Here is a 13,788-nt window from a genome sequence, read left to right as displayed (position 1 = left end):
TCGCAAGTGTGTGTAGGATTTTGTTGAGAGACAAAAGTCAGCTAGTCTCTACGCCTTGAACACTGAATGCACAGCGTGGCCATCTTGTTGAACCATGTGAGTCTTTCGGAAGAACGAGCTCCCCCATTTGATTCCTGCATTGTTTTGCGCGCAGGTGTGTTCAGCCAGACGCAGGACGACTGGCGCATTGTGTTTCGCCTCTACCAGGGTACACTCCTCATTATACTGTTCATGTTTCTCATCGGTGTCAATGTGTACGGCTGGCGGACATCAGGTGTCAACCACGTGCTCATCTTTGAGCTCGACCGCCGAAACCACCTCTCCAAGCAACACCTCATGGAGGTAGGTATATGCACCCTGGAGTTGGGGTTGTTCGCTTCTCTGGAATGATCGAGACTAGGCGAACAAACTTAGCTTCTTCTGGAAGCAGAGGAAATGATGTTTTATGTTCAGGCCAGTCGAGTTGATTTTTAATTGCACATCGGCTGATTTTACAGGATGCGCTTTTTCATGTGCTTATCTCTATCATGTACTACCATATTTCCTGGTGTATAATCTGCATTTTCTTGTCAGTATTTTTCATGGGCGCATTTCATTGAATAGTACCGTTTGTATATGACAGAAAATTGTGTACCCCAACTTGGAATTGTTTACTGTGCCTACTATGTTTGTAAAAAAAATTGATGCATAAAAAAAAAAGGCGGAAAAATTGAGTCGGTTTCAAGGTACTTTATGGGTAGAACCACGCTATCTAGCCATAACTTGCTGCATCCAGCGTAATCTAGTTGATTAAGTCATATTCTCAAAGGTTAGTATATTAGTACCAAACCCAGCCCTGCCGCAGTGGTGTAGGAGCTAGGGCGCTTGACTGCTTGTGTCTAGGGATGTGGGATCTAATCCCGGCCACAGCGGCCGCTTTTCGGTGTAGGCGAAAAGTTAGGTGTTCATGTGCTGTGCGATGTCAGTGTATGTTTAAAGAACCCCAGGTGGTCGAAATTTTTGGAGCCCATCTCGTACGGCGTCTCTCATAGCCTGGTTCATAAACCAATTCAAATCAGTGCCACACCCGTTTGGCTTTGCATGTGTCATGCAGTGTTCTTGCTCTGCATAATGCTTCCCGTGAATTTGCCCCTACTTCGCTAGAGACAATATACTGTTTGTTTCTGGTTTCTTCGTGGAACATTCTCATTGACTGTTTGTCCCTTAAGGTGATGACGCGGCATGCGGCAGATAGTGCTTGATAGTAATTCATAGTTACTTCAGCATTCAAAGATAAGGCATCTGCTAGCAAGAACAAGGAATAATAAAAAATTCTGTAGTGATGGTGTAATCAGAGCTACGGTGATGAAACTTGGCAGAAATAATGCGCAGTAGTGATTACAAAACATTACAAAATTTGCAACAAAAGGTCTCGCAATTTATATATTTTTTGCACATTTGTTCCCTTTCTTCAGCATGCTTATAACATTGACTGAGATTAGCAGTGCACAAATGGTCATGTTACACAAGTAAATGTAGAGATTATAAGGGCACAGTAAAAAAACATCATCTAGAATTTTTTTCTTATGAAAACTGAGCGCCCCAGTTAGTGGCTGAATTACCAGGTAGGGGTGCTCTGCCGCTGAGCTGGGGACCCTGATTTGATTTTGGCCATGCCGGCTGCGTTTTGAAGTAGGTAAAAAAAGCAAGGTGCCCGTCTAATGTGCATTGTTGTTAGTTCTCGGTATACGTTTTTAAACCGACTAAATTGTGATTTTTATTTTGCAAATATTTGTGTTGGTTAAGGTGCTAGAGTAGTGAGCCCAAGGATGCAGTTCCTGGCCATAGGCAGCCGTATTTCGGTGGAGGCAAAACGCAAGGCGTCTGTATGCTGTGCAATGTTGGTGCATATTCAAAGCACCCAGATGGTGGAATTACCAGAGGCCTCCTCTGCGGCATCCCTTATGGCCAATGTTGCTTTTTGAGACATTAAATCCCTTATACCATGCCATACAAATGTTGTTCATACAGATTCGGCCACACATGAGAACCACACAGACACAAGCACCTTACCTGAAAAGGTGTAGCTGGGATAAGATTTCACTTCACTTCCTCTGAAGCGCATCAAGTGAGCGTCCTAGACATGTGATTGACTCTGTACTCTTAATCTCTACATCTGTGCATTATTCATGCCAAGTTTCATTGATGCATAATTTATTGTTACATACTTCTCTCACCCCACCTTAGTAGTGCCCCATGATTGCACATAGGCTTAGGAAACAAGGTCTTGTTAGCGCGTATATAGTAGAACCCTGCTGTAATAAATTCAGATTTAGTAAATTGGAACTCAAGTCCCAGTTCATGTTCCATACATGACTGTACATTTTTCCTGCTTTAAAGTAAAGACATCTCCCATGAAATGACGTCGCCATACACGCGCTACTTCGTATCTCAAGGAAATTCTTTTTTTTTATTTTTCGAAAAACAAAAAGCCAAGTGTTTTTAAATGGCTTTACCACCAGGCTCGGCAGCAGTCAGGAGAAGGCAACTTTACGTAGGTCTTGGAGTTGTGAGGGAAAGGATGCAGCTCGGAGGAAAAGGAATTATAGCTGTCTACAAACATCGAAAGAGGGCACCGCAGTGCGCATTCTTATCATTACCTTAAAGGCCCACTGTCCACCCTCCGGTCGAAAATATTTTGTTCCCCGATGACTGTGAGACTTCGCCCCCAGAACGCAAGGCCACAAAATGTTTTTGAAAAGAGTAACTAATAATGCAATTACAGCTACCGCAATCATCCGATTCTGTTGTGTTTCTCTCCACCCATTCCCTCGCAAAGGTTTTTCACTCTCTCGCTTGGTGGCACTCACTGTCTTGGTGGCACTCCACGTGTGTGAAAAAAACAAAAACTGGCGAGGGAGCGTGCGCTGCTTGATTCAGTCGGACCGTGGCAAGGGAAAAGCGTGCAGCGAGTGGTAGACACCCATCCTCTGCCCTCAGACAGCGAGACGGACCGATGGATGTTGTTTTTGACTACAACGTCAACCTTGCGGCTCATAGAGAAAGGGGGAAGCTGGTTTCCCGACGGGGAGGATGAGGGAGCTTTGATTTGTATTTTTGCTGCTTTGCAGCGCACATATCGCTGTAGCATTTTGCTTAGACTTTCTTGGTACCTGATCAAAACACTGGGCTCCTTTGCTTAAAAGGTGGACAATGGCCCTTTAAGCACGCAGTGGAACACAGTCCGAAAACTGTATGTGGATGCTGCTCTATACGAGCATACATTGACCGCAGCAGCAGCTGTGGTGGTGGGCTCTTCTTACACAGAAGTCTCCAGCATGTTCATCCCGCTCTGTACTATCACAGAAGTGGAAGTGGCGGCAATCGTGCTGGGCATTACCTACGTAGACGTGACCAACCGAGAGCTTCACCTAATCACTGACTCACAAGCGGCGTGTTGGCTCCTTCTTGCAGGCAGAATACCTACAAAATTAGCTCAGTTCACAACTAATCCATTGGCTACAGGTTCATTGCTTAAACATCAGATCGCCTAGGTCCCGGGGCACTCCGGGTTGGAAGGTAATGAGGTCGCGGACAGGCTTGCTCGAGGTCACACAAACTGAGCGGCCACCATCCCCGATCTTACAACTAGCATTCCTGTCCCTGCGACTTACGGCGCGCAACTGAAAACAGTACCTACGTGAATGTCGGATTTACCCCCCTCCACACAAGGGGCTAAATGCACAGGAAACGCGGGAATGGAGACAGCTCCAAACCAACACTTTCCCCAACCTACATCAATACAGCATCATTTTCCCAGAACACTACACTTACATATGCACTTAATGCAACGACCAGCCCACCGCCTACCACATCACATCGAGGTGCACGGGCCCCAAACCTGCAGATAAACTCACATCGTTCGGAGGTGCAGTGTGAGGCCACTCTGCTATGCTCTGGCCTACCGAACCAGCGTAGTCTAGTAAATCAGGCAAGAGTGGACACACATCATTCGGAGGTGCAGTGTGAGGCCACTCTGCTATGCTCTGACGTAGCGACCCAGCGTAGGCTGGTAAATCAGGCAAGAGCGGCAGCCCAGGCCACTGGAGTCTTGACTCCACTTACTGTCCCCCCCTTTCCTTTTTTTTTTCTTTTTCTTTTTTGTTTCTTTTCTTTTTGAAATAAAGTTTTCTCTCTCTCCATTCAGAAAGTAAGAGGGAGTAAAAGTGCAGCGAGAAATAGGGAAAGGTAAGGATAGCCATACATTTGCAGCACGAGGCAGAAGTGGCAGCAACTGGAGGCGCGGCGCGTGTGGTTTTGCAGCGCTTGATTGCCAAGTGCGTTTCTCATCTTGCCTTTTAAAACTTAAAAGACAGAAACCGTAGAAGATGACGCTGTGTTCATGCAAGGCTTTGGTTGTCATCTGAAATCATACTGTGTTGCATTCATAGCCGCGTTGCCCTTATGCTTCAGAGGTGTTTCCACGAGATGTAAACAAAAAAATCTTATAACTTAAAAAATTGCATGTAGAGACTATAAGAGAGATATGGAAGGTATTTTAGAGATTTTTTTTTTCACTAAGCAGCAAGGCGTGTTTAGTAAGTAGGCATTTAATTATCAGACTGCATGTTCGGTATCATGTCATCACCAACAACTGATACAGTAAAGATTTTTTCTTGTCCCAGTGACTTTGCTGTAAAGTGGTGTAATGAAAAATGCCAACAGTTTCTCAAACCAAAGAAAGTGGGGAGGTATTGGCATTTGCAGCGGGCAAGGTAATTTGTGAAATTCTGCCTCTCTGGACTGTTTGCAGCTGGCTCCATTGCAACTTCCACTGTGCTAGTAGTGTGAGGTGCATACAGGTGAACTACATGGCAGCACCCTCTTTGCAGAGGTTTTAGGGCATTCTGTTGTTTTGATCTTTAGTGCCTGTAGCAGTACCACTGCTTTTATCATAGTAGACTTGAAAGAGTTTGGCAGAGTTGGTCGCTTCTGCTGCTTTTGCTATTTCAGGTGAACGCAATTCTTCACTTTGATGTCTATCACTTTGTGTGTTAGATGGCAGTCAGGTTTTGGCAGCAAATGGCAGGGACGTGCATTCATTCCTGCAAGACCAAAATGACCATCGGCAGCCATGCAGCCTGTTCGAGGAGGGAATGCAAGCATTAGCACAAACCGCTGAAGTGCAGAAACACTTTGGGCCTGACGTGGTTGCTGTTCCATGTTGGTAATGGTGGGTGATGCGTGCAGATAGCTGCCATCTTCGCCGTCCTCTGTGCCCTGAGCATGCTGGCATTCGTCTACTTGGGACACCTGGCCATCCCCATCTACGCCAGCCCCCTTTCCCTGCTGCAGCTGATGCTGGTGTTCCTGGTGAACCCCTTGCACACCATGCGGCACCAGGTGCGCTTCTGGCTCCTGCGGGTGCTGGGACGCATCTTTGCGGCGCCCTTCTTCTACGTGCGCTTCGCAGACTTCTGACTGGCAGATCAGCTCAACAGCCTGGTGCCCGTGTTAATCGATGCCCAGTACTTTTTCTGCTTCTACTCCACTGACTTCCAGTGAATAGAGAACAGCGGTGAGGAGGCGGCAACCCTCGCTATGAGTGCTTGTGTTGTTCTGAGCTGTAGCGGACGCACGGAGATTTAGTCGGAAAGCAGTCATACAACATACAGAACCATCAACATGTTTCTATTTGTAAAGGGGTCCTGTCAAGGAATGCTAATGAGTCATATATATATTTTTTTGTTGGTTGCATGAATTAAATATAGTAATGTTGCCAGCATCAATCCCAACAACTCAATAGGTGCTGATAATGTCGTGATCAGTGTCAGTTTTCAGTGCCAGCAGTGGTACACCTCATGTTGTTGTGCAGGTACCTGATAGTTGGATAAATTCCGAATGCACCATGAGCCTCTCATTATTAGTAGTGTTAAGGCGTTAATAATCGTTGACTCTGGAACAAGCTTGTCAGTTTGCTGAGTAGTATACTTGGCCTTGCAGGACGACAAATGTCAAGACAACAGTACAAAATGTCCTTTTAACTTGTGCACTGTTTATAGTGTGGAATTATCACGTGGCTATACCAGGCCGCGGAAAGTAGCGGCACTTCCGTCCCATCTAATTCGCCCAAGCTTCTTACATGCGGGGGCGAAAGGAGGAAAGAAAAAGCTGGGAGGAGGACTTCTCCCTCGCGCCTAAATTTTCCCTTCGCACTGACGGTGCCGCCGACTCCGCTGCGTGGTTTTCTTCGGCTTTCCGCGAACCGCTGTAATTGTTACGACTCTGCTCGTTGTGAATTAGAACCGACGTCTGCGTCGCTCGTCTGCGTAGTCTAGCGCTGTGAAATTTTGTGCGTGTTGACTTATCGGCCAAAGTTGAGATTTTTCGTCGCAATTTTTTTACTCTGTGCATCTCATTCCTGCTAGCTCTCCGCTTTTTCGTGAGACAAGAGACTTGTCTTTGTGCAGAACCAGTTTCATGGACCCATCTCTTCTGTTGATTGTGCTGGCCATTACAGTCGGCGACATTCGCTGTGGTTCGGGTTGTTGATCTTGTTACCTTCATGTGCTGTGGAGAGGCGTAAGTGCGTTTCGAAGACGGCGGCTCTTGCAGGAAGGGTAGTGTAAATTTTTAATCATGTATTTTGCTTATGTATAGCATGGTGACATGTGATTACTTACATCAAATACCAACCACTAGGTAACTAGAACGCATGTATTTGCTCTATGTTTCTACATTGCTTTGATGGTATGGAATGCATAGAATGAATATGTGCATTTTTTATTAAGTTTATATCAACTGTACACATGCTGACAGAAGCAGTGCCGGCAAACTGGGTTCTTTTGTAGTGATAACGGAAGCATGCAAGATTACACTGTTAGTGCTGAGCACTGAACACTACTGTAAACTTTTGGCTATGTAAAGTGTGTGTGTGTATGAGGGATACCCCATCGCATCTTTTCATTTTCTGTTTCTCGTGCAGTTAATAAAAAAAGGGAAACAATATCTGCTGTTCTCTGTGCTATTTCTTGCTGCGGTTGGGTACGCTTGCTCACGAGCACCTGCGCCCTCGAGAACGATACGCTTGTGGTTTTTCTTTTCATCACAGTCTGTTCCTGCTGCGAGCCAGTCGCGCTGCGGCAGGAATGATGATGCGGTAGAAAATCCTCGGGCAGAGCGTTTTCCCGGGCGCAGGCGCACGCGAGCACCCGCGCTGCTTGAAACAACCTACCGACACCCCCGTTAGCTCGCCGTTTTTTGTACCGCTCCGCTATACGGCCTTCCCCGTCAAGTCCATTATTTACGCGCCCCCTCCCGCTGTAATGGAGAGTTTGGCCCTACCGTCTGTAATTCGTGGCTGCATTTTTTTTTTATTCTTTGTGTGCTTAAAAAGTACTTGCACCCCTCTTGCATTTCTGCACAGAATAAAAGCAGCGATCAAGTTGAGCTTGACATAGTAACATTGCTAGCCTGATTTTTATTGTTAAATTGCTATTTTATGAAAACTAGTATGAGACCTAGCAGCTCTCTGATTGGTGACTTTATTAGTATTTTGTGGGTGTCATCAACGTAAAGTTGCCTACAACAGTTGAACCCGGATAATTCAAATTTTGGTTATATTGAACTCGCGGAATATCTCTGAAAATCCCATGTAAAAGCATAGAAAGCTGCGTCGTATATCGAACTTAATTTCACCGGTCATTCAATATTTCAAACTCTGCACCACGCATTGGACGATGCGCCTTCTTCAAAGACAATCGCATCACCCTCGGCCATTTGCCACCTGACGTGTTCAAGCCACGCGCGGCACAGAAGAAATGAGAGGGCCCAGTTTGGCGATTACTGGTCTAGGGCAGCGCCGTGCCCTATCCTCAAATGCGCCCACATCTGCATTGATGACGTTTGCAAGCCATGTGCCTGAAGGAACGAGAGGGAATCAATGCAGACGCGGTGTTCGGGAGAGGGAAAACGCGATAGAGCCAAGCGCAAGGGTGTGCCCACTCTTCTGCCGAGCTTTATCTCTCCGCTTCCTCTCTTTCCCAGTCTTCGTTCGCACCAGCACGCACTACACATACACGGACAAGCCAGCTCAGTCCGTGGCAGACGCTTTCTCCAGTGTGTGTTGTGAATGCTCTGTGTGCGCCGGCTGCCGTGCGATGCGCGTCTCATGTCACGTTGCACGTGTGTACTGTATTTACGCACATAATGCTCGCACTTTTTTTCGCGGAAAATTGATGCTAAGTTGGGGGGTGCGATAATTATGCGGGGAAAATTTCGAGCAAATGTTTTGGAGCGCTAAAAGCAAATTAAAATAGGTGAGAATAGGGATTCCTAGGTCAGCTATTGTAAATATAACCATAACATTACTTTCAAGCAGAACTTACTCTTGTTATAAAAGTACAGGGTTGCCAAAAGCACTAATTGCTAAAGCACTTTATTTGCCGCACGCAGCCTCATTCTCATTCCCCACGTTCCGTAGTATAATGCTCACAGCAGACCATACAGTTCTACTCTCGATCAGAGACTTGATCAGAGTCCGTATTGACACAGCAATCGCTTTCTCTAGTAGTGCACTATGCAGAACGCGTTGACGCCGAAGTGCCTGCTAGCAGCTCGGTTGCTATGCTGTAGCCCGTACTCGAAAGCTTCCAGCTTAAAAGCAGCTGTATAACTTGCGTACTGCCCCACCGCGATGCGGCACCAAGAACACGGTAGACAGAGGAACAAAGCAAGTAATACGGACAGAACGAAGGAACAATGATAAGACGCAGAGACGCATCGCAAAATGGCGACTGTGAGCATCGTGAAGGTAAAAAAAAAGGCGAGAGTAACCAATGATGATGTACTCTAGCACGCTACCGCCACCTGGTAGCGCGTGCGCACAACGAAGCCAGCTACGTTCAGTAGTGATCCAAGATGGCCTTTGTTACTAGCAGACGACTCTCGCGGTGGTAATATTGGTGGTGCCCCGCAGGGGTGGCGCAGTGGTTACGGCGCTCGACTACTGTTCCCAAGGATGCGGAATTGAATCCCGGCCTCGGCGGCAGCTTTTCGATGGTGGCGAAAAGCAAGGCGCCCATGTGCTGTGTGGTGTCAGTGCAAGTTAAGGAACCCCAGGAGGTCGAAATTTTTGGAGTCCTCAACTACGGCATCTCTCATAGCCTGAATTGCTTTGGGACGTTAAACCCCACAAACCACCGTAATATTGGTGGTGCAAGCATTATGCGAGTAAATACGGTAATCTACAGCAGCAGTGGACGCCAAAAAGCGGCAGTTTTTTTTTTGTTTGCGGGTGGTGGTTTATCATTGCTGTTGAGCTGAACGTGTGGCGTAGCGTATGCTATGGTGGCTACGGACATAAGAAGCTGCAATCGTTATTTTTTTGTTTTCTTTTACGAGAGTCGTCCATGTAGTGCTGAACGTGTGGTGCAGCATAAGCCATGGTGGCTGGGACGTTAAGGAGCGGCAGGCGTTTTTTTTTTTTTTTGTGAGAGTCGTCCATTTTTACATCTACAGTACAACCTCGTTAATTCGAAGTCATCGGGACCGCGAGAAATCTTCGAATTAAGCGGGTTTTCGAATTAACCGAACACACCAAGAAATAAGACTTAGGCAAAAAAATTTGTTGCAGGAACGTGTTACCTTTATTCGGCATATTTTGAATTACTACTGAAAGTAATCAGAGATGCTGGTTTGCCGCGTCCGGTAGTTTGCGGCTTCTAAGGTCATGCTCTCGAGTTGGTCAAATAGACGAAACATCTCTGAACTTCCACCGCGGCACTCAACAAAACTGCGGATAACGTTCAGCGATCCGATAACTTCACCAAGAGCAGGTGCTCGGGGAGGCTCGTCGGTGTCGTCGTCGCTATCGTCACTGTCATCGCGCATGTTCGTACCAGCAGTGATCTCACTCTCCAAGTCAGAGTAGCCAGTCTGCTCTTCGCTCTCAATGTTGATATACTCGGCGAAGCCGACTGCGTTGGACTCATCCTCGGTCTTCGAACAAGCGCTCTTGCCTGCTTCCTGGATCAAGCAGAACTTCTGCTGCAGCGTTAAAATCTTGTACTTTGGCATTTGTGCACTGCTACGGTCACAAAGCTAGCACTTCTGCACAGTCCCGCCCAAAAAAACGACACAGTAGCCGACCCCTAACCACAGCGCACAACACAAAGAAATGGCGCAGGCGAGACCGGCGCGGCGGTGGTGGTGGCGTACTTGCAGCGTCGGAGGCACGGGGGAAGAGTGGGCGAAGCACACCAAGGGATGGAGTGGGGGCGAGGCCACGTGATAAAAACCGGTATGCCCGCCGTGTTGCAGTGATGCACGCCTTCTCCTCTGCAGGCGCGTTTCGGCGGTGCGCGAGGCGCACTGTGGACCGATTTTTGTGCAGAGCCTATAAATCATCACCATTACTATGGGGCTTTGCCTCGCGGCTCCGTAGGGCCGTCGTTTCGCCAGGTTTGCGGCGAAACATGGATCAGGCATTGCCACATAGCAGTCCAAATTTTCGAATTAACCGGGCTGGCGCAGGCCGCCTGTTCGAATTATCCGGCCAAATTTACATTGGAAAATACGGGACCGCAGAAAACCTTCGAATTATCCGGGATTTCGAATTAACCGAGTTCGAATTATCGAGGTTTTACTGTATAAATCAACGAAAGCACCCGGTCAGCTACGATCATGACACTGACTTTTAACATTATTTGCTTCAAATGGCATTTGCAGCTATTACGCTTCCAATTATTTTGTGGCAGTGAACTATGCCCGCCCCAAGCACAGCATGATAAATCGAACATGGGCACCCTGACAAGTTCGCTACTGCATGCCACCGTAGGATTTATCAGAAGTATAGTCAAAAGATAAATACGCTGTGATGTTATCCCTGTGTATCACCTTGGCGTCCTGCCAATAAATGAGCTGTGGATGCGACGGTCGAAACAAAGGGACATGCCTCCGAACACTTTTTTTTGAAATTCTTGGGGGCAAAAGTGAGGGGGTGGGTTCATTATGCAAGTGGGTTGATGACGCGAGAAATACAGTATCGTTTTTCACGATTGCAAGTGGCGTCTGAAGCCGATTTCTGTATATCGAATTATCAATATATTGAACTATTTCCCAATCCCCTTCGAGTTCGATATACCGTATTTACTCGCATAATGCTTGCATGTATTTTCGTGGAAAATTGATGCTAAGTTGGGGGGTGCGATAATTATGTGGGAAAAATTTTCAAGCAAATGTTTTAGAGCGCTAAAAGCAAATTTAAATTGATGCGAATTAGGATTCGTAGGTCAGCTATTGTAAATATAACCAAAACATTACTTTCAAGAAGAACTTACTCTTGTTATAAAAGTACAGGGTCGCCAAAAGCACAAATTGCTAAAGCATTATTTACCGCACACAGCCTCATCATCACTCGCTACATTTTGTGGCATAATGCTCACAGCAAACCATACAGTTCTACTCTTGATCAGAAACTTGATCAGAGTCCGTGTGGACACTGCAATTGCTGTCTCCATACTACGCAGAACTCGTTGAGGCCAAAGTGCCTGCTTACAGCGCGGTTGCCTGTACTCGAAAGCTTTCAGCTTAAAAGCAGCTGTATATCTTCCATACTGCCCCACCACGATGCGGCGCCAAAAGCAGGGTAGACTGTGAATAAAGCAAGCAACACGGACGGAACAAAGGAACAATGACGAGACGCGGAGACAACTCGCAAAATGGCGACGACTACGAGCATCATGGAGGTAAAAAAAAATATGAGCATAACCGATGATGATGATCTATTTATTTTTACCTGGAAAGCGCATAAAAAACACACGGACAACAGCAAGAGACAGACAGGACACGAGTGCTTACTCCCAACGGATTTTCACGGAGAAAATCAGTTGGAAGTAAGCGCTCGCGTGTTGTCTGTCTCTTGCTGTTGTCCATGTGTTTTTTATGCGCTTTCCAGGTTTAAACATGTCTAACCAACTCGCCCAAACGCTGCCATTATTGATGATGATCTACCCGAGCACGCTATTGCCGCCTGGTAGCACGTGCAGTGCGTGCCAGCTAGGTTCAGTAGCGCTCCAAAGATGGCACTTGTTACTACTAGCAGATGACTGTTGCGGTGGTAAAATTGGTGATGCTATGATTTTGCGAGGAAAAAAAAACTTCCAATTTTTGACGCTCAATGTTGGGTGTGCGAGCATTATTCGAGTAAATACGGTGTACAGGTTCGACTGTACGACTTTGCAGTAGTAGCGAGTTTTATGGGAACATAGTGGTCCTAAGTTAGTTTACAGCAAACAAAAATTTGAACAAGGGAAGAAGCCAAGGGGGTAGATTGGGCATGCATGCACACAAGAATGCGTTCTTGCCCACCCTCTCTCTTCTGGCGTCCCTGCCGATAGTACGACCGACCGCTGCCTAGCTCTTGAAAAGCTGCCTTCGCGAAATATATAGATAGAATAAACTTTAATATCCAACAGATAAGGCAATCTTCCCCCTAACAAGTGGTTCAGGGGGCAGCCTCAAATGCAGGCTGGGAGGTCTTGGTTCCCAGCAGCCTCTTCAGCCATGGAGCTCAGTGTCCGAGCTGTGCAGCAGGGTCTCCCAGACGTCTCTACTGCTTATAATGCGAGTCCCCCCGGGGAGTACAGGCAATCCCATATGTGGTTGAGGGCCCCTCTCGCCCCACAAAGATTGCACAAGTGAACCTGGATATATAGAACTCAAAGGGGATCGGGAAATAGTTTGATATATCGATAATTTGATATACAGAAATCAGCTTGTGACGGCACTTACGATGCGAAAAAACGATACCGTATATGTCGCGTAATCAACCTGCTTGCATAATGAATCCACCCTCCACTTTTGCACCCGAGAATTCGGAAAAAAAGACCGTTAAGCCCAGCTCGCTCACATGAGTGATTGAACGATCTCAGCGACAGAGTGAAAAATTTCCAACTTGTTGGAACTGCGTCCTTCTCCCCGCTCGAGCCACCGCAGCAGCTCAAAACATGGTTTCTGTGTCGCCACGGCAGAAATCGCGAGCGTTTTCGCTTGCATGTCGATGGTGCACGCCACTTCGTTTTGGTCGTCTCATCCACAGCTCATTTCTTGGCAGCGTACGTACCAAGATGCTGTGCAGCGATAACGTTGCGACGTGTTTTGATAACTCCTGCAGTGGCGGGAAGTGAACTTGGCAGAGTGCCCGCGAAGGCTTGATTGCACAAGCCTGGTTCTATTTATCACGCCACATGGTTTCTGTGTCGCCACGGCAGAAATCGCGAGCGTTTTCGCTTGCATGTCGATGGTGCACGCCACTTCGTTTCGGTCGTCTCATCCACAGCTCATTTCTTGGCAGCGTACGTACCAAGATGCTGTGCAGCGATAACATTGCGGCGTGTTTTGATAGCTCCTGCAGTGGCGGGAAGTGAACTTGGCAGAGTGCCCGCGAAGGCTTGATTGCACAAGCCTGGTTCTATTTATCACGCCACGCTTGGGGCGGGCGTAGTCCACTGCCACAAAATCATTGGAAAGCATGATAGCAGCAAATGCTGTTTGAAGCAAAAAATGCTAAAAGCCGGTGTCATGATTGTTATTGACCATGTGTTTTCGTTGATTCATACATGCAAGAATAAACGACTCCCGCAAAAAAAAAAAAAAAACTGCCGCTTCTTAATGTCCGCAGCCGCCATATCTTACGTTATGCCGCTCTTACAGCACAACGATAAGAATGGGCGACTCTAGCAAAAAAAAAAAAATAGAGATCTACCGCTTCTTAACGTTTGCAGGCGCCAAGCCACGTCAGCCGCCGCG

General features: G+C 47.0%; 1 pseudogene; it reads left to right on the top strand.

Moving 5' to 3' along the window:
* Positions 1 to 13,788, top strand: part of LOC146184112 (solute carrier family 53 member 1-like) — a 94,202-nt pseudogene that overhangs the window by 56,158 nt on the left and 24,256 nt on the right.

The sequence above is a fragment of the Amblyomma maculatum genome, chromosome 7 (genome assembly GCF_055883805.1).
Source record: "Amblyomma maculatum isolate TAMU_Amacu chromosome 7, ASM5588380v1, whole genome shotgun sequence".
Lineage (NCBI taxonomy): Eukaryota > Metazoa > Arthropoda > Arachnida > Ixodida > Ixodidae > Amblyomma > Amblyomma maculatum.
The sequence above is the reverse complement of the archived record's forward strand: the minus strand, read 5'-3'. Positions and strand labels throughout refer to the sequence as shown.